This window comes from Taudactylus pleione, unplaced genomic scaffold (genome assembly GCF_031769625.1).
Source record: "Taudactylus pleione unplaced genomic scaffold, aTauple2 ptg001431l, whole genome shotgun sequence".
Classification (NCBI taxonomy): Eukaryota; Metazoa; Chordata; class Amphibia; order Anura; family Myobatrachidae; genus Taudactylus; species Taudactylus pleione.
Genome location: NW_028285830.1, coordinates 1,389,399 through 1,417,220, shown reverse-complemented (window position 1 = coordinate 1,417,220; position 27,822 = coordinate 1,389,399). Strand labels below are relative to the sequence as shown.

General features: G+C 46.6%; 1 long non-coding RNA gene across 1 annotated transcript in view; it reads left to right on the top strand.

Annotated features, from left to right (window-relative positions):
* Positions 1–10,526: 10,526 nt before the first annotated feature.
* LOC148442628 (uncharacterized) overlaps positions 10,527–27,822 on the top strand; it is a 97,246-nt gene continuing 79,950 nt past the window's right edge. The window contains exon 1 of the long non-coding RNA XR_015875782.1: positions 10,527–10,609. This is a non-coding gene — a long non-coding RNA (uncharacterized LOC148442628). The remainder of the gene's footprint in view (positions 10,610–27,822) is intronic.

The following is a 27,822-nucleotide window of genomic DNA, read 5'->3' as shown; positions in this document are numbered from 1 at the left end:
GTATCTCATCCCCAACACTACTCACTAATAGCACATGAGTCTCCTATACACTGTATATCAGCAGTATCTCATCCCCTACACTACTCACTAATAGCACATGTCTCCTATACAGTGTATACCAGCAGTATCTCATCCCCTACACTACTCACTAATAGCACATGAGTCTCCTATACACTGTATACCAGCAGTATCTCATCCCCTACACTGCTCACTAATAGCACATGAGTCTCCTATACACTGTATACCAGCAGTATCTCATCCCCTACACTACTCACTAATAGCACATGAGTCTCCTATACACTGTATACCAGCAGTATCTCATTCCCTACACTACACACTAATAGCACATGAGTCTCCTATACACTGTATACCAGCAGTATCTCATCCCCTACATTACTCACTAATAGCACATGTCTCCTATACACTGTATAACAGCAGTATCTCATCCCCTACACTACTCACTAATAGCACATGAGTCTCCTATACACTGTATACCAGCAGTATCTCATCCCCTACACTGCTCACTAATAGCACATGAGTCTCCTATACACTGTATACCAGCAGTATCTCATCCCCTGCAATACTCACTAATAGCACATGAGTCTCCTATACACTGTGCACTACTCAATAATAGAACATGAGTCTCCTATAGACTGTATACCAGCAGTATCTCATCCCATGCAATACTCTCTAATAGCACATGAGTCTCCTATACACTGTATACCAGCAGTATCTCATCCCCTACACTGCTCACTAATAGCACATGAGTCTCCTATACACTGTATACCAGCAGTATCTCATCCCCTACACTACTCACTAATAGCACATGAGTCTCCTATACACTGTATACCAGCAGTATCTCATCCCCTACACTACTCACTAATAGCACATGAGTCTCCTATACACTGTATACCAGCAGTATCTCATCCCCTACGCTACTCACTAATAGCACATGAGTCTCCTATACACTATATACCAGCAGTATCTCATCCCCTACACTACTCACTAATAGCACATGAGTCTCCTATACACTGTGTACCAGCAGTATCTCATCCCCTACACTACTCACTAATAGCACATGAGTCTCCTATACACTGTATACCAGCAGTATCTCATCCCCTACACTACTCACTAATAGCACATGAGTCTCCTATACACTGTATACCAGCAGTATCTCATCCCCTACACTACTCACTAATAGCACATGAGTCTCCTATACACTGTATACCAGCAGTATCTCATCCCCTACACTACTCACTAATAGCACATGGGTCTACTATACATTGTATAGCAGCAGTATCTCATCCCCTACACTACTCACTAATAGCACATTAGTCTCCTATACACTGTATACCAGCAGTATCTCATCCCCTACACTACTCACTAATAGCACATGAGTCTCCTATACACTGTATACCAGCAGTATCTCATCCCCTACACTACTCACTAATAGCACATGAGTCTCCTATACACTGTATACCAGCAGTATCTCATCCCCTACACTACTCACTAATAGCACATGGGTCTACTATACATTGTATAGCAGCAGTATCTCATCCCCTACACTACTCACAAATAGCACATTATTCTCCTATACACTGTATACCAGCAGTATCTCATCCCCTACACTACTCACTAATAGCACATGAGTCTCCTATACACTGTATACCAGCAGTATCTCATCCCCTACACTACTCACTAATAGCACATGAGTCTCCTATACACTATATACCAGCAGTATCTCATCCCCTACACTACTCACTAATAGCACATGAGTCTCCTATACACTGTATACCAGCAGTATCTCATCCCCTACACTACTCACTAATAGCACATGAGTCTCCTATACACTGTATACCAGCAGTATCTCATCCCCTACACTACTCACTAATAGCACATGAGTCTCCTATACACTGTATACCAGCAGTATCTCATCCCCTACACTACTCACTAATAGCACATGAGTCTCCTATACACTGTATACCAGCAGTATCTCATCCCCTACACTACTCACTAATAGCACATGAGTCTCCTATACACTGTATACCAGCAGTATCTCATCCCCTACACTACTCACTAATAGCACATGAGTCTCCTATACACTGTATACCAGCAGTATCTCATCCCCTACACTACTCACTAATAGCACATGAGTCTCCTATACACAGTATACCAGCAGTATCTCATCCCCTACACTGCTCACTAATAGCACATGAGTCACCTATACACTGTATACCAGCAGTATCTCATCCCCTACACTGCTCACTAATAGCACCTGAGTCTCCTATACACTGTATACCAGCAGTATCTCATCCCCTACACTACTCACTAATAGCACATGAGTCTCCTATACACTGTATACCAGCAGTATCTCATCCCCTACACTACTCACTAATAGCACATGAGTCTCCTATACACTATATACCAGCAGTATCTCATACCCTACACTACTCACTAATAGCACATGAGTCTCCTATACACTGTATACCAGCAGTATCTCATCCCCTACACTACTCACTAATAGCACATGAGTCTCCTATACACTGTATACCAGCAGTATCTCATCCCCTACACTACTCACTAATAGCACATGAGTCTCCTATACACTGTATACCAGCAGTATCTCATCCCCTACACTACTCACTAATAGCACATGAGTCTCCTATACACAGTATACCAGCAGTATCTCATCCCCTACACTGCTCACTAATAGCACATGAGTCACCTATACACTGTATACCAGCAGTATCTCATCCCCTACACTGCTCACTAATAGCACCTGAGTCTCCTATACACTGTATACCAGCAGTATCTCATCCCCTACACTACTCACTAATAGCACATGAGTCTCCTATACACTGTATACCAGCAGTATCTCATCCCCTACACTACTCACTAATAGCACATGAGTCTCCTATACACTATATACCAGCAGTATCTCATACCCTACACTACTCACTAATAGCACATGAGTCTCCTATACACTGTATACCAGCAGTATCTCATCCCCTACACTACTCACTAATAGCACATGAGTCTCCTATACACTGTATACCAGCAGTATCTCATCCCCTACACTACTCACTAATAGCACATGAGTCTCCTATACACTGTATACCAGCAGTATCTCATCCCCTACACTACTCACTAATAGCACATGAGTCTCCTATACACTGTATACCAGCAGTATCTCATCCCCTACACTACTCACTAATAGCACATGAGTCTCCTATACACTGTATACCAGCAGTATCTCATCCCCTACACTGCTCACTAATAGCACATGAGTCTCATATACACTGTATACCAGCAGTATCTCATCCCCTACACTACTCACTAATAGCACATGAGTCTCCTATACACTGTATACCAGCAGTATCTCATCCCCTACACTACTCACTAATAGCACATGAGTCTCCTATACACTGTATACCAGCAGTATCTCATCACCTACACTACTCACTAATAGCACATGAGTCTCCTATACACTGTATACCAGCAGTATTTCATCACCTACACTACTCACTAATAGCACATGTGTCTCCTATACACTGTATACCAGCAGTATTTCATCACCTACACTACTCACTAATAGCACATGTGTCTCCTATACACTGTATACCAGCAGTATCTCATCCCCTACACTGCTCACTAATAGCACCTGAGTCTCCTATACACTGTATACCAGCAGTATCTCATCCCCTACACTACTCACTAATAGCACATGAGTCTTCTATACACTGTATACCAGCAGTATCTCATCCCCTGCACTACTCACTAATAGCACATGAGTCTCCTATACGCTGTATACCAGCAGTATCTCCTGCCCTACACTACTCACTAATAGCACATGAGTCTCCTATACACTGTATACCAGCAGTATCTCATCCCCTACACTACTCACTAATAGCACATGAGTCTCCTATACACTGTATACCTGCAGTATCTCATCCCCTACACTACTCACTAATAGCACATGAGTCTCCTATACACTGTATACCAGCAGTATCTCATCCCCTGCACTACTCACTAATAGCACATGAATCTCCTATACACTGTATACCAGCAGTATCTCATCCCATGCAATACTCACTAATAGCACATGAGTCTCCTATACACTGTATACCAGCAGTATCTCATCCCCTACACTGCTCACTAATAGCACATGAGTCTCCTATACACTGTATACCAGCAGTATCTCATCCCCTACACTACTCACTAATAGCACATGAGTCTCCTATACACTGTATACCAGCAGTATCTCATCCCCTACACTACTCACTAATAGCACATGAGTCTCCTATACACTGTATACCAGCAGTATGTCATTCCCTACACTACTCACTAATAGCACATGAGTCTCCTATACACTGTATACCAGCAGTATCTCATCCCCTACACTACTCACTAATAGCACATGAGTCTCCTATACACTGTATACCAGCAGTATCTCATCCCCTACACTACTCACTAATAGCACATGAGTCTCCTATACACTGTATACCAGCAGTATCTCATCCCCTACACTAATCACTAATAGCACATGAGTCTCCTATACACTGTATACCAGCAGTATCTCCTGCCCTACACTACTCACTAATAGCACATGAGTCTCCTATACACTGTATACCAGCAGTATCTCATCACCTACACTACTCACTAATAGCACATGAGTCTCCTGTACACTGTGTACCAGCAGTATCTCATCCCCTACACTACTCACTAATAGCACATGAGTCTCCTATACACTGTATACCAGCAGTATCTCATCCCCTACACTACTCACTAATAGCACATGAGTCTCCTATACACTGTATACCAGCAGTATCTCATCCCCTACACTACTCACTAATAGCACATGAGTCTCCTATACACTGTATACCAGCAGTATGTCATCCCCTACACTGCTCACTAATAGCACATGAGTCTCCTATACACTGTATACCAGCAGTATCTCATCCCCTACACTACACACTAATAGCACATGAGTCTCCTATACACTGTATACCAGCAGTATCTCATCCCCTACACTACTCACTAATAGCACATGAGTCTCCTATACACTGTATACCAGCAGTATCTCATCCCCTACACTACACACTAATAGCACATGAGTCTCCTATACACTGTATACCAGCAGTATCTCATCCCCTACACTACTCACTAATAGCACATGAGTCTCCTATACACTGTATACCAGCAGTATCTCATCCCCTACACTACTCACTAATAGCACATGAGTCTCCTATACACTGTATACCAGCAGTATCTCATCCCTTACACTACTCACTAATAGCACATGAGTCTCCTATACACTGTATACCAGCAGTATCTCATCCCCTACACTACTCACTAATAGCACATGAGTCTCCTATACACTGTATACCAGCAGTATCTCATCCCCTACACTACTCAGTAATAGCACATGAGTCTCCTATACACTGTATACCAGCAGTATCTCATCCCCTACACTACTCACTAATAGCACATGAGTCTCCTATACACTGTATACCAGCAGTATCTCATCCCCTACACTACTCACTAATAGCACATGAGTCTCCTATACACTGTATACCAGCAGTATCTCATCCCCTACACTACTCACTAATAGCACATGAGTCTCCTATGCACTGTATACCAGCAGTATCTCATCACCTACACTGCTCACTAATAGCACATGAGTCTCCTATACACTGTATACCAGCAGTATCTCATCCCCTACACTACTCACTAATAGCACATGAGTCTCCTATACACTGTATACCAGCAGTATCTCATCCCCTACTCTACTCACTAATAGCACATGAGTCTCCTATACACTGTATACCAGCAGTATCTCATCCCCTACACTACACACTAATAGCACATGAGTCTCCTACACACTGTATACCAGCAGTATCTCATCCCCTACACTACTCACTAATAGCACATGAGTCTCCTATACACTGTATACCAGCAGTATCTCATCCCCTACACTACTCACTAATAGCACATGAGTCTCCTATGCACTGTATACCAGCAGTATCTCATCACCTACACTGCTCACTAATAGCACATGAGTCTCCTATACACTGTATACCAGCAGTATCTCATCCCCTACACTACTCACTAATAGCACATGAGTCTCCTACACACTGTATACCAGCAGTATCTCATCCCCTACACTACTCACTAATAGCACATGAGTCTCCTATACACTGTATACCAGCAGTATCTCATCCCCTACTCTACTCACTAATAGCACATGAGTCTCCTATACACTGTATACCAGCAGTATCTCATCCCCTACACTACACACTAATAGCACATGAGTCTCCTACACACTGTATACCAGCAGTATCTCATCCCCTACACTACTCACTAATAGCACATGAGTCTCCTACACACTGTATACCAGCAGTATCTCATCCCCTACACTACTCACTAATAGCACATGAGTCTCCTATACACTGTATACCAGCAGTATCTCATCCCCTACACTGCTCACTAATAGCACCTGAGTCTCCTATACACTGTATACCAGCAGTATCTCATCCCCTACACTACTCACTAATAGCACATGAGTCTCCTATACACTGTATACCAGCAGTATCTCATCCCCTACACTACTCACTAATAGCACATGAGTCTCCTATACACTATATACCAGCAGTATCTCATACCCTACACTACTCACTAATAGCACATGAGTCTCCTATACACTGTATACCAGCAGTATCTCATCCCCTACACTACTCACTAATAGCACATGAGTCTCCTATACACTGTATACCAGCAGTATCTCATCCCCTACACTACTCACTAATAGCACATGAGTCTCCTATACACTGTATACCAGCAGTATCTCATCCCCTACACTACTCACTAATAGCACATGAGTCTCCTATACACTGTATACCAGCAGTATCTCATCCCCTACACTACTCACTAATAGCACATGAGTCTCCTATACACTGTATACCAGCAGTATCTCATCCCCTACACTGCTCACTAATAGCACATGAGTCTCATATACACTGTATACCAGCAGTATCTCATCCCCTACACTACTCACTAATAGCACATGAGTCTCCTATACACTGTATACCAGCAGTATCTCATCCCCTACACTACTCACTAATAGCACATGAGTCTCCTATACACTGTATACCAGCAGTATCTCATCACCTACACTACTCACTAATAGCACATGAGTCTCCTATACACTGTATACCAGCAGTATTTCATCACCTACACTACTCACTAATAGCACATGTGTCTCCTATACACTGTATACCAGCAGTATCTCATCCCCTACACTGCTCACTAATAGCACCTGAGTCTCCTATACACTGTATACCAGCAGTATCTCATCCCCTACACTACTCACTAATAGCACATGAGTCTTCTATACACTGTATACCAGCAGTATCTCATCCCCTGCACTACTCACTAATAGCACATGAGTCTCCTATACGCTGTATACCAGCAGTATCTCCTGCCCTACACTACTCACTAATAGCACATGAGTCTCCTATACACTGTATACCAGCAGTATCTCATCCCCTACACTACTCACTAATAGCACATGAGTCTCCTATACACTGTATACCTGCAGTATCTCATCCCCTACACTACTCACTAATAGCACATGAGTCTCCTATACACTGTATACCAGCAGTATCTCATCCCCTGCACTACTCACTAATAGCACATGAATCTCCTATACACTGTATACCAGCAGTATCTCATCCCATGCAATACTCACTAATAGCACATGAGTCTCCTATACACTGTATACCAGCAGTATCTCATCCCCTACACTGCTCACTAATAGCACATGAGTCTCCTATACACTGTATACCAGCAGTATCTCATCCCCTACACTACTCACTAATAGCACATGAGTCTCCTATACACTGTATACCAGCAGTATCTCATCCCCTACACTACTCACTAATAGCACATGAGTCTCCTATACACTGTATACCAGCAGTATGTCATTCCCTACACTACTCACTAATAGCACATGAGTCTCCTATACACTGTATACCAGCAGTATCTCATCCCCTACACTACTCACTAATAGCACATGAGTCTCCTATACACTGTATACCAGCAGTATCTCATCCCCTACACTACTCACTAATAGCACATGAGTCTCCTATACACTGTATACCAGCAGTATCTCATCCCCTACACTAATCACTAATAGCACATGAGTCTCCTATACACTGTATACCAGCAGTATCTCCTGCCCTACACTACTCACTAATAGCACATGAGTCTCCTATACACTGTATACCAGCAGTATCTCATCACCTACACTACTCACTAATAGCACATGAGTCTCCTGTACACTGTGTACCAGCAGTATCTCATCCCCTACACTACTCACTAATAGCACATGAGTCTCCTATACACTGTATACCAGCAGTATCTCATCCCCTACACTACTCACTAATAGCACATGAGTCTCCTATACACTGTATACCAGCAGTATCTCATCCCCTACACTACTCACTAATAGCACATGAGTCTCCTATACACTGTATACCAGCAGTATGTCATCCCCTACACTGCTCACTAATAGCACATGAGTCTCCTATACACTGTATACCAGCAGTATCTCATCCCCTACACTACACACTAATAGCACATGAGTCTCCTATACACTGTATACCAGCAGTATCTCATCCCCTACACTACTCACTAATAGCACATGAGTCTCCTATACACTGTATACCAGCAGTATCTCATCCCCTACACTACTCACTAATAGCATATGAGTCTCCTATACACTGTATACCAGCAGTATCTCATCCCCTACACTACTCACTAATAGCACATGAGTCTCCTATACACTGTATACCAGCAGTATCTCATCCCCTACACTACTCACTAATAGCACATGAGTCTCCTATACACTGTATACCAGCAGTATCTCATCCCCTACACTACTCAGTAATAGCACATGAGTCTCCTATACACTGTATACCAGCAGTATCTCATCCCCTACACTACTCACTAATAGCACATGAGTCTCCTATACACTGTATACCAGCAGTATCTCATCCCCTACACTACTCACTAATAGCACATGAGTCTCCTATACACTGTATACCAGCAGTATCTCATCCCCTACACTACTCACTAATAGCACATGAGTCTCCTATGCACTGTATACCAGCAGTATCTCATCACCTACACTGCTCACTAATAGCACATGAGTCTCCTATACACTGTATACCAGCAGTATCTCATCCCCTACACTACTCACTAATAGCACATGAGTCTCCTATACACTGTATACCAGCAGTATCTCATCCCCTACTCTACTCACTAATAGCACATGAGTCTCCTATACACTGTATACCAGCAGTATCTCATCCCCTACACTACACACTAATAGCACATGAGTCTCCTACACACTGTATACCAGCAGTATCTCATCCCCTACACTACTCACTAATAGCACATGAGTCTCCTATACACTGTATACCAGCAGTATCTCATCCCCTACACTACTCACTAATAGCACATGAGTCTCCTATGCACTGTATACCAGCAGTATCTCATCACCTACACTGCTCACTAATAGCACATGAGTCTCCTATACACTGTATACCAGCAGTATCTCATCCCCTACACTACTCACTAATAGCACATGAGTCTCCTACACACTGTATACCAGCAGTATCTCATCCCCTACACTACTCACTAATAGCACATGAGTCTCCTATACACTGTATACCAGCAGTATCTCATCCCCTACTCTACTCACTAATAGCACATGAGTCTCCTATACACTGTATACCAGCAGTATCTCATCCCCTACACTACACACTAATAGCACATGAGTCTCCTACACACTGTATACCAGCAGTATCTCATCCCCTACACTACTCACTAATAGCACATGAGTCTCCTACACACTGTATACCAGCAGTATCTCATCCCCTACACTACTCACTAATAGCACATGAGTCTCCAATACACTGTATACCAGCAGTATCTCATCCCCTACACTACTCACTAATAGCACATGAGTCTCCTATACACTGTATACCAGCAGTATCTCATCCCCTACACTACTCACTAATAGCACATGAGTCTCCTATACACTGTATACCAGCAGTATCTCATCCCCTACACTACTCACTAATAGCACATGAGTCTCCAATACACTGTATACCAGCAGTATCTCATCCCCTACACTACTCACTAATAGCACATGAGTCTCCTATACACTGTATACCAGCAGTATCTCATCCCCTACACTACTCACTAATAGCACATGAGTCTCCTATACACTGTATACCAGCAGTATCTCATCCCCTACATTACTCACTAATGAGTCTCCAACGGCTGAACTGTACTCGAACCCTTTTGTTCTGGATTATTGTCCTGTTAGACTAACCCCTTATTCTGTAACCCTCTCTCACTGACAGGTAAATCTAACAGGAGAGATCTCTCTGCACAATGTGCTCCAGGCAACATCTCGCTCCTGGGATGGAAAGAAAACTTGACCTTTTGTTATTGTGCGAGGAATTTGGTGTAATATCAGACATCTAGGTGTGAAAGAATGTGGGAGACACTAGGCGCCCTGGGGTGATCCGCAGTGCCGCAGGTAGGTGCCCATTTGTGTGGTGGGACGGTTCATGGTCAAGACGTTCACATCTAAAGTCTTACAACCAGCTCTGCACGGTGTCTATAGTCGTGGGATACACTAAATACAGCGTGGGCTAAGCGGATGTACATTTTATCGCACACTTGGGTGTTGTGTACTTAGGTTCTCAGCTGAGAATTGAGTTGGAGAGGGGAATCCTATAACCCCCCTCCCTCCCTTTTCCCTGTTGTCCTACAGGGGCTTCCCATGTCAGCCACAAATATATTTAACCTCTTCTCTCCTTACGGTACGCACACTCTCCCTTCAGGGCTGCGCTTGTAGAGATGCTATAAGGAAAATATTCCATATGTTTGTCATTGATCTGTACAGGTTTATGGAAATGAATTGTTACTCCGTCTTTTTATAAATAACGGTGCACTGATGTGCTTCCTTTGGATCAATACGGGTAGAGATCAATAAACGAGTCTTGTGAGAATTATCAGTAGCTACAGGCAGAGATAAATGCCGTATACTGTTTTGTGCTCATTACAATAGTTACAAGTAGAGATCAATATCTTCTGTTTACTATCAATAGTTTAGAGATCAACAAAACGTAATGATGAATCCATAGCTGTAGAGAATAATGATGTCTTGTGTGTTATCCTTAGTGACAGATACTGGACATGTATTCTGCTTATTATTATCAATAGTTTCATGTAGAGATCAATGACTTATATTATTGGCCCTGATTCGGAGAAGTGCACTAATGGTATAGCCGCTGCGCCTGAGATGCACTGAGACGCCCCCATGCGCCTATGCAAATCCCAGCATAAACGCCCTATCGGCAATTGACACTAGCACATTAACGTAATGCATAAATATATAAACTAGGGGTGTGCACCGGCCACTTTTCGTGTTTTGGTTTTGGATCTTTCTTCGTGTTTTGGATCTGGATTGGTTTTGCCAAAACCACCCTTCCGTGTTTTGGGTTCTGGGTTTTGTGTTTTGGATCTGTATTTTTTTTTAAAAAAGCATAAAAACAGCTAAAATCACAGAATTTGTTGGTTTCTCTGCTCCTATGCTATTATTAACCTCAATAACCTTAATTTCCACTCATTTCCAGTCTATTCTGAACACCTCACAATAGTGTTTTTATGTCCAAAAGGTTGCACCGAGGTAGCTGGATGACTATGCTAAGCGACACGAGTGGGCGGCACAAACACGTGACCCATCTAGGAGTGGCACTGCAGTGGCAGACAGGATGGCAGTTAGAAAAACTAGGCCCCAAACTGTACATAATGCAAAGAAAAAAAAGAGGTGCAAGATGGAATTGTCCTTGGGCCCTCCCACCCACCCTTATGTTGTATAAACAGGACATGCACACTTTAACAAACCAATCATTTCAGCGCCAGGGTCTGCCACACGACTGTGGCTGAAATGATTGGTTTGTTTGGGCCCCCACAAAACAAGCTGGCAATTAATCTGTCCCTGCACAAACTGGCTCTACGGAGGCAAGATGTCGTCCTCATCCTCCTCATCCACCGATTCCTCACCCTCTTCAGTGTTGTGTACATCCTCATCCTCACAGAGTATTAACTCGTCCCCACTGGAATCCACCACCACAGGTCCCTCTGTACGTTCTGGAGGCTGGTCTCCCTGGAAGAGTTGATAATTCATTTTTATGAACATCATCTTCTCCACATTTTATGGAAGCAACCTCCTACGCCTTTCGCTGACAAAGTTCTCGGCTGCACTAAACACTCTTTCGGAGTACACACTGGAGGGGGGGCAACTCAGGCAAAATAGAGCCAGTTTGTACAGGGGCCTCCAAATTGCCTCTTTTTCCTGCCAGTACAGGTACGGAATGTCTGACATGCCTACTTGGATGCTGTCACCGATGTAATCCTCCACCATTCTGTCAATGGTGACAGTATCATATGCAGTGACAGTAGACATGTCAGAAATTGTTGCCAGGTCCTTCAGTCCGGACCAGATGTCCAAACTTGGTCCTGCCTGCCCTGTATCACCGCCAGCGGGTTGCTTAGGATACCTAAGTTTTTTCCTGGCAGCCCCAGTTGCGGGAGAAAATGAAGAAGGAGCTGTTGACGTGTCACGTTCCGCTTCAGCTGACAGTGTTTTCACCAGCAGGTCTTTGCACCTCTGCAGGCTTGTGTCGGCCGGAAAGAGAGACACCACATAGGCTTTAAACCTAGGATCGATCAAAATGTAGTGGTCTGATTTCAACAGATTGACCACCCTGGAATCCTGGCAAAGCGAATGAAGGGCTTCATCCACAAGTCCCACATGCCGAGTGGAATCGCTCCATCTTAGCTCCTCCTTCTCTTTCTCCAGCTGCTTCTGCAAAAGCCTGATGAGGGGAATGACCTGACTCAAGCTGGCAGTGTCTGAACTGACTTCACGTGTGGCAAGTTCGAAGGGCTGGAGAACCTTGCACAACACGGAAATCATTCTCCACTGCGCTTGAGTCAGGTGCATACCCCCTCCTTTGCCTATGTCATAGGTGGATGTATAGGCTTGTATGGCGTTTTGCTGCTCCTCCATCCTCTGAAGCATATAGAGGGTTGAGTTCCACCGCGTCACAACCTCTTGCTTCAGGTGATGGCGGGGCAGGTTCAAGAGTGTTTGCTGGCGCTCCAGTCTTCGGCACGCAGTCATTGAATGGCGAAAGTGGCCAGAAATTTTTCGGGCCACCCAAAGCGTCTCCTGCACGCCCCTGTCGCTTTTCAGAAAATTCTGCACCACCAAGTTTATTGTGTGAGCAAAACATGGGACATGCTGGAATTTGCCCAGATGTAATGCCCGCACAGTATTGGTGGCGTTGTCAGATATCACAAATCCCCAGGAGAGTCTAAGTGGGGTAAGCCACTGGGCGATGATTTCCCTCAGTTTCTCTAAGAGGTTGTCGGCGGTGCGCCTCTTACTGAAACCGGTGATACACAGCGTAGCCTGCCTTGGAACGAGCTGGCGTTTCTGAGATGCTGCTACTGGTGACGCTGCTGCTGTTGCTGCGTAAGGTGATACATCTACCCAGTGGGCTGTCACAGTCATATAGTCCTTAGTCTGCCCTGTTCCACTTGTCCACATGTCCGTGGTTAAGTGGACATTGGGTACAATGGCATTTTTCAGGACACTGAGGACACTTTTTCTGACGTTTCTGTACAGTCTCGGTATCGCCTGCCTAGTGAAGTGGAATCTAGACGGGATTTGGAACCGGGGACACACTACCTCCATCAATTGTCTAAATCCCACTGCACTAATGGCGGATACCGGACATTGACGAGGAGGGAGTTGACGGTGTGGTTTGCAGGCGCTTGGATACAACAGAACAACGGGATTTAGGTGTCCCTGGACTGCTTACGGTCTTAGCCAAAGTTTCTGAACTTGACAGTAACTTTTTATGAACGCGCTGCAGGTGCCGTATAAGGGAGGATGTTCCTAGGTGGTTAACGTCCCTACCCCTACTTATTTCACCTTTACATATGGTACATATGGCAAGACAGTTGTTGTCCGGATTTGGATAGAAATATTGCCAGACCAAAGAGGTGAATGTTTGGTCTTCTGCCCAGGCATGACCGTGATGGGTTTTTTCATCCCACGGACAACAACTGTCTCCCCCGGAGCCTGATTTAAACAAGCGACATCACCATCAGAATCCTCCTCGCCAACTTCCTCCTCAGCGCCAGCTACACCAGTATCCTCATCCTGTTGTACTTCAACAGTGACATCTTCAATTTGCATATCAGCAAGGGGACTGTGGGTGCTCCTTTCAGCACTTGCAGGGGGCGTGCACATGGTGGAAAGAGCCACCGCTTCCCGTCCAGTGCTGGGAACGTCAGGCAACGCAACCACCACCACACTTGGACTCTCCTTGGGGATTTGTGATATCTTCTTAGAACGCACAGTTCTTCGCTGTGCTTTTGCCAGCTTAACTCGTTTGATTTCTTTAGCGGGAGGAGGGCTTCCATCGTCATGTGAAGCTGAACCACTAGTCATGAACATAGGGAAAGACCTTAGCCGTTCCTTGCCACTCCGTGTCGTAAATGGCATATTGGCAAGTTTACGTTTCTCTTCAGATGATTTAAATGTTTTTTTCAAGGTCATTTTCCTATGGGACACAGGCGCACGCTTGGCACTGCTCCTTTGTTGATGCACGTGCAGACACAGTGCACACAATTCACAAACACAGAAAATATATATTTTTTTTGTTTGGAGTGTACTTTGGGGGTTACAGCACCCTTTAACGGACAAGCCAGCCGGCCCTTTATTTATGGGACACAGGCGCACGCTTGGCACTACTTTGTTGATGCACGTGCGGCTACTGCGCACACAATTCACAAACACAGAAAATATTTTTTTATTTTGTTTGGAGTGTACTTTGGGGGTTACAGCACCCTTTAACGGTCAAGCCAGCCGGCCCTTTACTTATGACACAGGCGCACGCTTGGCACTACTTTGTTGATGCACGTGCGGCTACTGCGCACACAATTCACAAACACAGAAAATATTTTTTTATTTTGTTTGTAGTGTACTTTGGGGGTTAGAGCACCCTTTAACGGACAAGCCAGCCGGCCCTTTACTAATGGGACACAGGCGCACGCTTGGCGCTGCTCCTTTGTTGATGCACGTGCGGCTACTGCGCACACAATTCACAAACACAGAAAAAATATTATTTTTTTTTGCACTTGGGGGGAGCACCCCTGATGGATAGAGCACCCCCTGGACAACACTAAGGCACCCCTTTAGGACTGGGACACTGCACAGGACTTTGGAGTGGACACAGCCCCTATGGACAACTGACTGCACAACACAGTCCAGCCAGCCCCTATGGACTTTGAAGGAGTGGACACAGCCCCTATGGACAACAGCAGCACAGCGCAGCAAAACACTACACTGCACTACACTACACTACACTACACAGCCCAGCCAGCCCTAACTCCCACCCTCCCTCTTCACTGTCTACAGCCGAGTGAGAAAATGGCGCCGACGCGGGTACCTTATATAGGATCCAAAACCCGCGAGACCCGGAAGGCGGGATGATGACGTTTTGCCTCGATTTCAGATCCGAGTCAGGCGGGAAAAGTCGAGCCTGACTCGGATCGGCCTCGGATTGGGGGGGCTCGGGGGGGTTCGGATTTCAGAAATCCGAACCCCCCCGAGCCCCCCCGATCCGAGGCCGCTCACCCCTAATATAAACATTTCCAAACATGAACTTATTCTAATAATAATGACACGGAGACAGATGTGGCGTTTAAACTGGTCAACCTTTTTATTAATTATCAATCAATAAATAAATAACTTGGTGGCGGCCGAAAGAAACAGCAGCCATCAGAGGTCAGCGACTACCAAATCAGATGACTAGGAAACTTGCAGGTCCAATTGCCCACTCACTGAGTTCACAGGTCACTTGAGACTCCCCCAAACCTTCCAACGCAAGGTTAGACAACCAAGGCTGCTGACCCCAGCAGGGACAATCAGCCTATAGGTGATATACGGGGAGTGACCCATTAGTCAGCTCACTGACCTCCCGGCTGCAGCTCTTTCCCGCCCAACGCCAAAGACAAAAGGCGACATCAAAAATAACCAAAGAACAATTGGGAGGGAGGGGAAAAAGCTGAAAAGAGGCCGTCTCATACCTGCAGCTGCCCTTAGTAACCTGTAGCTCCTTCCACACCACGCCTTAGTAACTCTGTCATTGGCTACACACTGAAACAGATTCTATTTATCAAGCAGTGAAAAGGGTGGAGAAGTTGTCCATAGCAACCTCAGCCTTGAAGTAGTATTTATCAAGTACAGTCTATAAAATAATAGGTAGAAGCTAATTGGATGCTATGGGCAACTTCTCCCCTGCTTCATTTCTCCACACTTTTCACTGCTTGATAAATAGACCCCTAACCCTCTACTATCTATGCAGCTATGATGTACCACATGGGTGGCCTCCTACTTCATCTGTGTAAAAAGTCGCTGCATCTGCGTACACAGGGCGGGATGTACTAACCGTAGGGTGTACATCCCACCAGTCACCACACCAATACTAATCACCTATGTACTAACAACGGCGATTAGTATCGCAAAGGACAGCGCTTGTGATAAGAGCTGCCCTTTGCGGAGCTGGCGCTGGCGGGTGAGGGGATCTCCGCGGGTCTCCTCCCCCTCCTTGCTTTCTGCTGCTGACCTCTGCAGGAAGTCTCCTCCTCTTTCCTGCACCCAAAGGGAGAGGAGAAGGAGGCGGGGGACCCAGGAGGAGCATGGGCCGGCACGCAGGAGGCTGAGGTGTGGGGCATCAGTGAGAGGTGCGAGGCGGCGGGGAGCGTGATGCAGCCAGAAGCGTATAGGCTTCTATAGGGTAATGCCATGCTGATTTGTATAGCGGAAAATACACTATAAATTTGTACTGTGCCCGCCCACAATCTAAGCGCACGCCTACGTCCATATGCTGATTGGGTCGCATCTCACACTGGTACCACTGTGCAAATGGAGAGGGACCCAGTAGTCAGAGAGAGCTCAGGTACGGTACGGGCATCTTCTGATAGTCACAACCACGTAGCCGGCAGCCGTATCACCGGCGGTGCCTGAGGACACGTCCATCCATATATATATATATATATATAATATATATACATACACTGATGATAATGATGGCGGGTGTCAGCACTGGATAGCCCTCTCACAGCACTTTCCCGATAGAAGCCCGTAGGCACTTGGGGCCTCATTCAGAGGCGGTCGGAGGATGCAAGCGGTCGCTCAGAAACTGGGCGGCCACTTGCATCCTGACCGGCCGCCTCTGTTTCGGTCGTTAAGCTGTGGATTTACACCCACAGCTCTAACGACCGCTCCGGTGATGGTCGCGATGGTCAGAGACCATCGCGACCATCGGGGCTTACGACGAGACCCTAGGGTAGGGTCTCCCTTGTTGTAAGCCCCGGAGAGCTTCTGGCTCTGTCTGAGCCGGAAGCTCTCCACTGACATCACTAGTGATGTCAGTGGGGCCTCCCCCAAATGGTAGGCGTTCCCATGGGAACGCCTCTGTTTGGGCTGCCACCCCCCCGGCCCGCCTTCCAAACGGGGAGAACTGTCAATCAACATCGACAGCTCGCCCCCTTTGGATCGAGACCTGCTACGACCGGCGCTGTCGGTCGTAGCGGGTCTCACGCGTGCGCACGACGGCGCTGGCGCCGTCGTGCGCATGCTCTGTGGGGGGCCATCGACCCGGTCCGAGTGCATCGGCGCTAACGACCGTGTCTGAATGACCCCCTTGGTGCATATGACAAATGTGGTTAAACACGGATTTTGGGGGTTTGACGGCATTTCTCCCTTTGCTGCATCCCGCCCTGGGTGTTAGTAGCATACGGCTGACATTAGCCTGGTGCACGCTGTACTGGCGGAGAGGTGGACGCCCCTGGAGATGCCTCAGACTAAAGGGGATATTTACTAAAGTGAGAGTTTTTAGAAGTGGAGGTGTTGCCCATAGCAACCAATCGGATTCAACTTATAATTTATCTAGCATCTTCTAGAAGATAATAACTAGAATCTGATTGGTTGCTATGGGCAACATCACCACTTCTAAAACCCTGCACTTTGGGCTAAATATATGCTGTTTTTATGTCTCTGTAGAGTTGTATATTATTGTTTTGTTGGCTGCATACAGTATGCGTCCCACCCAGTATCACCCTGTGTGACTACTATTGTGCTTATTAGTAATAGCTCCACGTAACGATCAATGATTTCTGTGAGACCTGTCCACGGGCCGTTATTACGCCATTAGCCCGGTGCCCTTCCCCCTGTATCGTCCCCTCCGGCGGTCACTGACCTGGAACACCAGAGCCTGCTGCCTGTTCCATCCCACCACATACTGTACATCTGGATGCACTGGCGCTGACAGGGTTAAGTGAACGGGCATTGCTGTAAGGGGTCAGACCGTGGGCATCCCATCTGTGACATCACCTCTCGCACGGAGTCCAGCACTGATCCATATTTGGTAGGAGCCGCCTGTGCGTCATGTCTGGTCCTCCTGGGGGAGGTCAGTATCTCCCGTAGCATACCTCACCCCTGATGTAGTGGAATCCCTCCAGCCCGATGGCGCTACGCTTTCATTCTCCTGTTTACCTCATTTCAGAACTGTAATGAGATGGAAATAATGACATCATTCTTTTTTCCATTTCAAGTATAAGAAAAAAACACAACAGCCCATTTTTTTCCTTCATTGCAGATGGTTTCAGTATGTCTGAGGCACAGAATGATTACTCATACATTGTGCGTGCCTGTGGACACCTCTCAGCTGGGCCAAATCATCTATATAAACGCCTCTGTACATTATACGTATTGTTTGCTATACCGAAAGGAATGTGTTCATCTAAACGCGGCCCTGGGTCTCTATTCAGATCTTAGCGGCCTATATATCAAACCTTGAAAAGACTGTTTCCGCATGATTTAGGCAAAGTATTGGTGCCATTTAGCGACAGCCGCGCTTAGGAGACGATATTTTCTGCGTTTAGCTGAGTAACACTAATGGCCGCCGTTCCTTTTGTTTAGACATTTATCAAGCGATGTAAAGCGCAGCTTGTCCCCAATAGCCAACGCCATCTGAGGACGTCTTTGTCTAAAGCATCACCGGAGGCGGATCTCTGGGTCCCTCCCTATGCGCATTCACTGGATGATAGTCACAAATGCACAGCTAAGACGCCAGGCCAGTACCTGGAAATTCATTGCGCTGCGGTTAGCAAGTGGCGCAAGATGGCGCATTGTGTAACTGGCTCTGCCAGTGCAGCCGCTTAGTAGATGTGTTTTTCCGAAAATAGTTGGATGATAAATTGCTCATCTAATATCACTACGAATATCGGAGATTACACATAATAATTAACAGGCAGAAAATATTATCGGTCATTAATAGCACCACAACACTGATGTACGGGTAAAATATGCCTGGACACATTGAGTACAGACATTTTGTTATCTGAGCTCATATTCATGAGTATAGTGACAGCACTGAGCCATGAGGCACAAAGTGGCTCAGACCTCGGTGCTGTCATTAGCTCCTCATGAAACGAGAGACTGCTTTCTCATAAATGTCGGCTTAGACCACATAATGGCTGCCTCTGTTTAGGCAAAAGACACACTGTACACGGAAATGATGTGTCCCGTCCTGTGTGTCATACTTACGGTCCCTAATTTCCATTGATGGTCCCAGGCTTGTCCCTGGAAACGATCACACTTTCAATTACAGCTCTGATTATTTTCTGTGCTCAATCCAACCGTATTTAATCCCGGGGGCTTGTAAAGTGATAATTATTGAAGGCGAGTAAAATACAGAGATTCCATTCTACACTCCGGTGAGGATAATGATGGGGATTGTAGTCCGTGAGTCCTCTCCTGGGCAGACATGATGAGCTTACCTTCTCATAGGCAAGGGTTATAAATCAAGCTGCTCAGATGTCGGCTCAGGGCCTGAATACATTGATCCGGTGATTAACCTACATCTCCTGGTCACCATTCCCGGAAATGAGGCCAGGGTCTGCGTCGGTTAATTCAGATTCCTGGCCTCTTAAGTGACAAGCATCTGGTCAGGCAGCGGGAAGCTCTAACGTGCCTGACCAAAGGAGCAGCCATCACGACCATCGGTGGCGACGGTGATCCCATCCTGCGATGTCGGTCGCAGTGCTGGGATCGCAAATGCAGCAAGGAGGTGTCTGACGCCCCCTCCTGCATTTGCATCTGAGATGGACGGAATTGCACAGTCGCTAGTGTGCCGCTCTGCAAATCCGTCCATCTCTGAATCAGGCGCCAGATTTTACCCCATAAGCCTGTTTTGTGATTGGTTGCACCCGTTTATAATTATACGGGTAAGCACAGGACTTCTTAATGGGTCAAGATGGTGTTGACAGTGGGGTAAATGGTTTTGCTTCTTCTGATTGCAGGAGGCAGATCAGGGCTTCTCCTATGAATGCGGGGTATGCCTTTCTTTTCTCTCAGGGGGCCTGATTCAGTCTCTGCGAATCCTGACAGAATGCGTAGAGACGCCCGCTCAGGGGCGTTTTAAGAGAGGAGGGGGCCCGTATGCAGATTCAGTGCAGTCCCCTCCTCTCTTGTGCGGAGCCGTGGAGACGCGGTGCAGTAGATTCTATCTAGCTCAATGTCAGAATCTATTGTACATGCAAGGGTCTCCGGGAAAATGGCCGCCGCCATTTTCCCAGTGATTTTTGCGGCTATGCAGTGCCGGCCTGGTGCTGCAGAGTAGCACTCTAGTGACTACAGATGGGTAAGTATGAAACTATATGGGTGCAGGGAATGCGGTATGGGCCCCTGCTCCCACTGCTGCCTTCTCTTCTGCGAGCGCACACACAGACCAGCGTACACATCGAGAACATCGGACACTTACGGCCAGTCTGACCTCTCTCTAATTCTGTGAGTGTCTGCACATGCACAGAACTCTCCTGCTGCGGAGGTGATTGCACAGGCTAAATTATGGGTGCCCATTAAATGGCATCTAAACGGTAAGACACACATGGGGTTTTTAAGACGTACCCCAAATGCCTGCTAGCTGTCAGTCATTTCTGCGTGTCCCCTGGCTTGCGGGTGCCAACGCAATGCAATCGCATGCAAGCGCTATTAGGCATACGCGCTTGCTCCTCTCTACTAACACAGTATGTGCTTGGTGAGTGGTCTCTGCTCCTGCTCCTCTCTACTAACACAGTGTGTGCTTGGTGAGTGGTCTCTGCTCCTACGCCTCTCTACTAACACAGTGTGTGCTTGGTGAGTGGTCTCTGCTCCTACGCCTCTCTACTAACACAGTGTGTGCTTGGTGAGTGGTCTCTGCTCCTACGCCTCTCTACTAACACAGTGTGTGCTTGGTGAGTGGTCTCTGCTCCTACGCCTCTCTACTAACACAGTGTGTGCTTGGTGAGTGGTCTCTGCTCCTACTCCTCTCTACTAACACAGTGTGTGCTTGGTGAGTGGTCTCTGCTCCTACTCCTCTCTACTAACAGTGTGTGCTTGGTGAGTGGTCTCTGCTCCTACGCCTCTCTACTAACACAGTATGTGCTTGTTGAGTGGTTTCTGCTCCTACTCCTCTCTACTAACACAGTATGTGCTTGTTGAGTGGTCTCTGCTCCTACTCCTCTCTTCTACTAACACAGTATGTGCTTGTTGAGTGGTCTCTACTCCTACTCCTCTCTACTAACAGTGTGTGCTTGGTGAGTGGTCTCTGCTCCTACTCCTCTCTACTAACACAGTGTGTGCTTGGTGAGTGGTCTCTGCTCCTACTCCTCTCTACTAACACAGTGTGTGCTTGGTGAGTGGTCTCTGCTCCTACGCCTCTCTACTAACACAGTATGTGCTTGTTGAGTGGTTTCTGCTCCTACTCCTCTCTACTAACACAGTATGTGCTTGTTGAGTGGTCTCTGCTCCTACTCCTCTCTTCTACTAACACAGTGTGTGCTTGGTGAGTGGTCTCTGCTCCTACTCCTCTCTACTAACACAGTGTGTGCTTGGTGAGTGGTCTCTGCTCCTACTCCTCTCTACTAACACAGTGTGTGCTTGGTGAGTGGTCTCTGCTCCTACTCCTCTCTACTAACACAGTATGTGCTTGTTGAGTGGTTTCTGCTCCTACTCCTCTCTACTAACACAGTATGTGCTTGTTGAGTGGTCTCTGCTCCTACTCCTCTCTACTAACACAGTATGTGCTTGTTGAGTGGTCTCTACTCCTACTCCTCTCTACTAACAGTGTGTGCTTGGTGAGTGGTCTCTGCTCCTACTCCTCTCTACTAACACAGTGTGTGCTTGGTGAGTGGTCTCTGCTCCTACTCCTCTCTACTAACACAGTGTGTGCTTGGTGAGTGGTCTCTGCTCCTACTTGTCTCTACTAACACAGTGTGTGCTTGGTGAGTGGTCTCTGCTCCTAATTGTCTCTACTAACACAGTGTGTGCTTGGTGAGTGGTCTCTGCTCCTACACCTTTCTACTAATACAGTGTGTGCTTGTTGAGTGGTCTCTGCTCCTACTCCTCTCTACTAACACAGTATGTGCTTGTTGAGTGGTCTCTGCTCCTACTCCTCTCTACTAACACAGTGTGTGCTTGGTGAGTGGTCTCTGCTCCTACTCCTCTCTACTAACACAGTGTGTGCTTGGTGAGCGGTCTCTGCTCCTACTCCTCTCTACTAACACAGTGTGTGCTTGGTGAGTGGTCTCTGCTCCTACTCCTCTCTACTAACACAGTGTGTGCTTGGTGAGTGGTCTCTGCTCCTACTCCTCTCCACTAACACAGTGTGTGCTTGGTGAGTGGTCTCTGCTCCTACTCCTCTCCACTAACACAGTGTGTGCTTGGCGAGTGGTCTCTGCTCCTACTCCTCTCTACTAACACAGTGTGTGCTTGGTGAGTGGTCTCTGTTCCACCGACATGGACACACGTGTGATGCAGAATCTGCTGACACAGCGGCAATGAGCACCAGCCTGGACGCAGCACTGTCGGCAGAGTGCTCAGGTGCACCGCATGTCTGTCAGCTATTATGGCGCTTCTGCTGCTTTTATTGTGAATCTGACTTTTCCTATTACCTCCCACCTGTCCTGATGTTTGGTTGTGTTTGTACGCAGCCTGCCCTGACCTATGCACCGCGTGACCTTGTTGTGTCTCACGCTGGGCCTATGACTTATTGGGCCCTCTGGGATATTTCCACTCTACACCTCCACAAGAGCTTTTTCCATTCCAGGTGCTGCAGCGATGTGATCGGGGCAGGTGCGATGCTGCTGGGCTCTCTGCCTCCCAGATGTGCTGTGACAGCCGGCAAAGGGACAGGCGCATTATACAGGAGAACATTTCCCACCTCCACAATAAGTAACTGGAATGAAGCACAAATACATATTATGTACAAATAGTTCATGGATACTCCTAGTATCAGGTGACACTCATAGTTACAGGTGGCACTCATAGTTACAGGTGGTTGCAGTCATAGTTACAGGTGACACACATAGTTACAGGTGGTGGCACTCCTAGTATCTGGTGGCACTCATAGTTACAGGTGGCAGTCCTAGTTACAAGTGGCACTCATAGTTACAGGTGGTGGTAGTCATAATAACAGGTGGTGGTAGTCATAGTTACAGGTGACACTCATAGTTGCAGGTGGTGGCACTCCTAGTATCTGGTGGCACTCACAGTTACAGGTGGTGGCAGTCATAGTTACAGGTGGCACTCATAGTTACAGGTGGTGGTAGTCATAGTTACAGGTGACACTCATAGTTACAGGTGGTGGCACTCATAGTTACAGGTGGTGGCAGTCATAGTTACAGGTGGCACTCATAGTTACAGGTGGCAGTCATAGTTATAGGTGACACTCATATTTACAGGTGGTGGCAGTAATAGTTACAGGTGGAACTCATAGTTACAGGTAGTGGCAGCCATAGTTACAGGTGGTTGCAGTCATAGTTACAGGTGGCACTCATAGCTACAGGTGGTGGCACTCATAGTTACAGGTGGTTGCAGTCATAGTTACAGCTGGTGACACTCATAGTTACAGGTGGCACTCATAGTTACAGGTGGTGGCACTCATAGTTACAGGTGGCGGCATTCATAGTTACAGGTGGTGGCACTCATAGTTACAGGTAGTTCTCATAGTTACAGGTGGTTGCAGTCATAGTTACAGGTGGCACTCATAGTTACAGGTGGTTGCAGTCATAGCTACAGGAGGCACTCATAGTTACAGGTGGTAGCACTCACAGTTACAGGTGACACTCATAGTTACGGGTGGTTGCAGTCATAGTTACAGGTGGTTCTCATAGTACAGGTGAAACTCATAGTTACGGGTGGTGGCAGTCATAGTTACAGGTGACACTCATAGTTACGGGTGGTTGCAGTCATAGTTACAGGTGGTGGCACTCATAGTTACAGGTGGTGGCACTCATAGTTACAGGTAGTGGAAGTCATAGTTACAGGTGGTTGCAGTCATAGTTACAGGTGGCACTCATAGTTACGGGTGGTGGCACTCATAGTTACAGGTGGTTGCAGTCATAGTTACAGGTGGTGGCACTCATAGTTACAGGTGGTTGCAGTCATAGTTACAGCTGGTGACACTCATAGTTCCAGCTGGTGACACTCATAGTTACAGCTGGTGACACTCATAGTTACAGGTAGTTCTCATAGTTACAGGTGGTTGCAGTCATAGTTACAGGGTGCACTCATAGTTACGGGTGGTTGCAGTCATAGTTACAGGTGGTTGCAGTCATAGTTATAGGTGGCACTCATAGTTACAGGTGACACTCATAGTTATGGGTGGTGGCAGTCATAGTTACAGGTGGCAGTCATAGTTACGGGTGGTTGCAGTCATAGTTACGGGTGGTTGCAGTCATAGTTACAGGTGGCACTCATAGTTACAGGTGACACTCATAGTTACGGGTGGTTGCAGTCATAGTTACAGGTGGTGGCACTCATAGTTACAGGTGACACTCATAGTTACAGGTGGCACTCATAGTTACGGGTGGTGCCAGTCATAGTTACAGGTGGCAGTCATAGTTACGGGTGGTTGCAGTCATAGTTACAGGTGGTTGCACTCATGGTTACAGGTGGTGGCACTCATATTTACAGGTGGTGGCAGTCATAGTTACAGGTGACACGCATAGTTACAGGTGGCACTCATAGTTACAGGTGGTGGCACTCATAGTTACAGGTGGTACTCATAGTTACGGGTGGCACGCATAGTTACAGGTGGTGGTACTCATAGTTACAGGTGGTGGCACTCATAGTTACAGGTGGTACTCATAGTTACAGGTGGTGGCACTCATAGTTACAGGTAGTTCTCATAGTTACAGGTGGTTGCAGTCATAGTTACAGGGTGCACTCATAGTTACGGGTGGTTGCAGTCATAGTTACAGGTGGTTGCAGTCATAGTTATAGGTGGCACTCATAGTTACAGGTGACACTCATAGTTATGGGTGGTGGCAGTCATAGTTACAGGTGGCAGTCATAGTTACGGGTGGTTGCAGTCATAGTTACAGGTGGTTGCAGTCATAGTTACAGGTGGCACTCATAGTTACAGGTGACACTCATAGTTACGGGTGGTTGCAGTCATAGTTACAGGTGGTGGCACTCATAGTTACAGGTGACACTCATATTTACAGGTGGCACTCATAGTTACGGGTGGTGCCAGTCATAGTTACAGGTGGCAGTCATAGTTACGGGTGGTTGCAGTCATAGTTACAGGTGGTTGCACTCATGGTTACAGGTGGTGGCACTCATATTTACAGGTGGTGGCAGTCATAGTTACAGGTGACACGCATAGTTACAGGTGGCACTCATAGTTACAGGTGGTGGCACTCATAGTTACAGGTGGTACTCATAGTTACGGGTGGCACGCATAGTTACAGGTGGTGGTACTCATAGTTACAGGTGGTGGCACTCATAGTTACAGGTGGTACTCATAGTTACAGGTGGTGGCACTCATAGTTACAGGTGGTACTCATAGTTATGGGTGGCACGCATAGTTACAGGTGGTACTCATAGTTACAGGTGGTGGCACTCATAGCTACAGGTGGTTGCAGTCATAGTTACAGCTGGTGACACTCATAGTTACAGGTGGCACTCATAGTTACAGGTGGTTGCAGTCATAGTTACAGGTGGCACTCATAGATACAGGTGGTTGCAGTCATAGTTACAGCTGGTGACACTCATAGTTACAGGTGACACTCATAGTTACAGGTGGCACTCATAGTTACAGGTGGCACTCATAGTTACGGGTGGTGGCACTCATAGTTACAGGTGGTTGCAGTCATAGTTACAGGTGGTGGCACTCATAGTTATAGGTGGTTGCAGTCATAGTTACAGCTGGTGACACTCATAGTTACAGCTGGTGACACTCATAGTTACAGGTAGTTCTCATAGTTACAGGTGGTTGCAGTCATAGTTACAGGGTGCACTCATAGTTACGGGTGGTTGCAGTCATAGTTACAGGTGGTTGCAGTCATAGTTGTAGGTGGCACTCATAGTTACAGGAGACACTCATAGTTACGGGTGGTGGCAGTCATAGTTACGGGTGGTTGCAGTCATAGTTACAGGTGGCACTCATAGTTACAGGTGACACTCATAGCTACGGGTGGTGGCAGTCATAGTCACAGGTGGCACTCATAATTACAGGTGACACTCATAGTTACGGGTGGTTGCAGTCATAGTTACAGGTGGTGGCACTCATAGTTACAGGTGACACTCATAGTTACAGGTGGCACTCATAGTTACGGGTGGTGCCAGTCATAGTTACAGGTGGCAGTCATAGTTACGGGTGGTTGCAGTCATAGTTACAGGTGGTTGCACTCATGGTTACAGGTGGTGGCACTCATATTTACAGGTGGTGGCAGTCATAGTTACAGGTGGTGGCACTCATAGTTACAGGTGGTACTCATAGTTACAGGTGGTGACACTCATAGATACGGGTGGTACTCATAGTTATGGGTGGCACGCATAGTTACAGGTGGTACTCATAGTTACAGGTGGTGACACTCATAGTTACAGGTAGTGGCAGTCATAGTTACAGGTGGCACTCATAGTTACTGGTGGTGGCAGTCATAGTTACAGGTGACACTCATATTTACAGGTGGTGGCAGTCATAGTTACAGGTGGCACTTATATTTACAGGTGGTGGCAGTCATATTTACAGGTTGCACTCACAGTTACAGGTGGTGGCACTCATAGTTACAGGTAGTGGCAGTCATAGCTACAGGTGGCACTCATAGTTACAGGTGGCACTCATAGTTACAGGTGGTGGCAGTCATAGTTATGGGTGACACTCATAGTTACAGGTGGTGGCACTCCTAGTATCTGGTGGCACTCATAGTTACAGGTGACACTCATAGTTACAGGTGGTGGCACTCATAGTTACAGGTGGTACTCATAGTTACAGGTGGTACTCATAGTTACAGGTGGTGGCACTCATAGATACGGGTGGTACTCATAGTTATGGGTGGCACGCATAGTTACAGGTGGTACTCATAGTTACAGGTGGTGGCATTCATAGTTACAGGTGGTACTCATAGTTACAGGTGGTGACACTCATAGTTACAGGTAGTGGCAGTCATAGTAACAGGTGGCACTCATAGTTACTGGTGGTGGCAGTCATAGTTACAGGTGACACTCATATTTACAGGTGGTGGCAGTCATAGTTACAGGTGGCACTCATATTTACAGTTGGTGGCAGTCATATTTACAGGTTGCACTCATAGTTACAGGTGGTGGCACTCATAGTT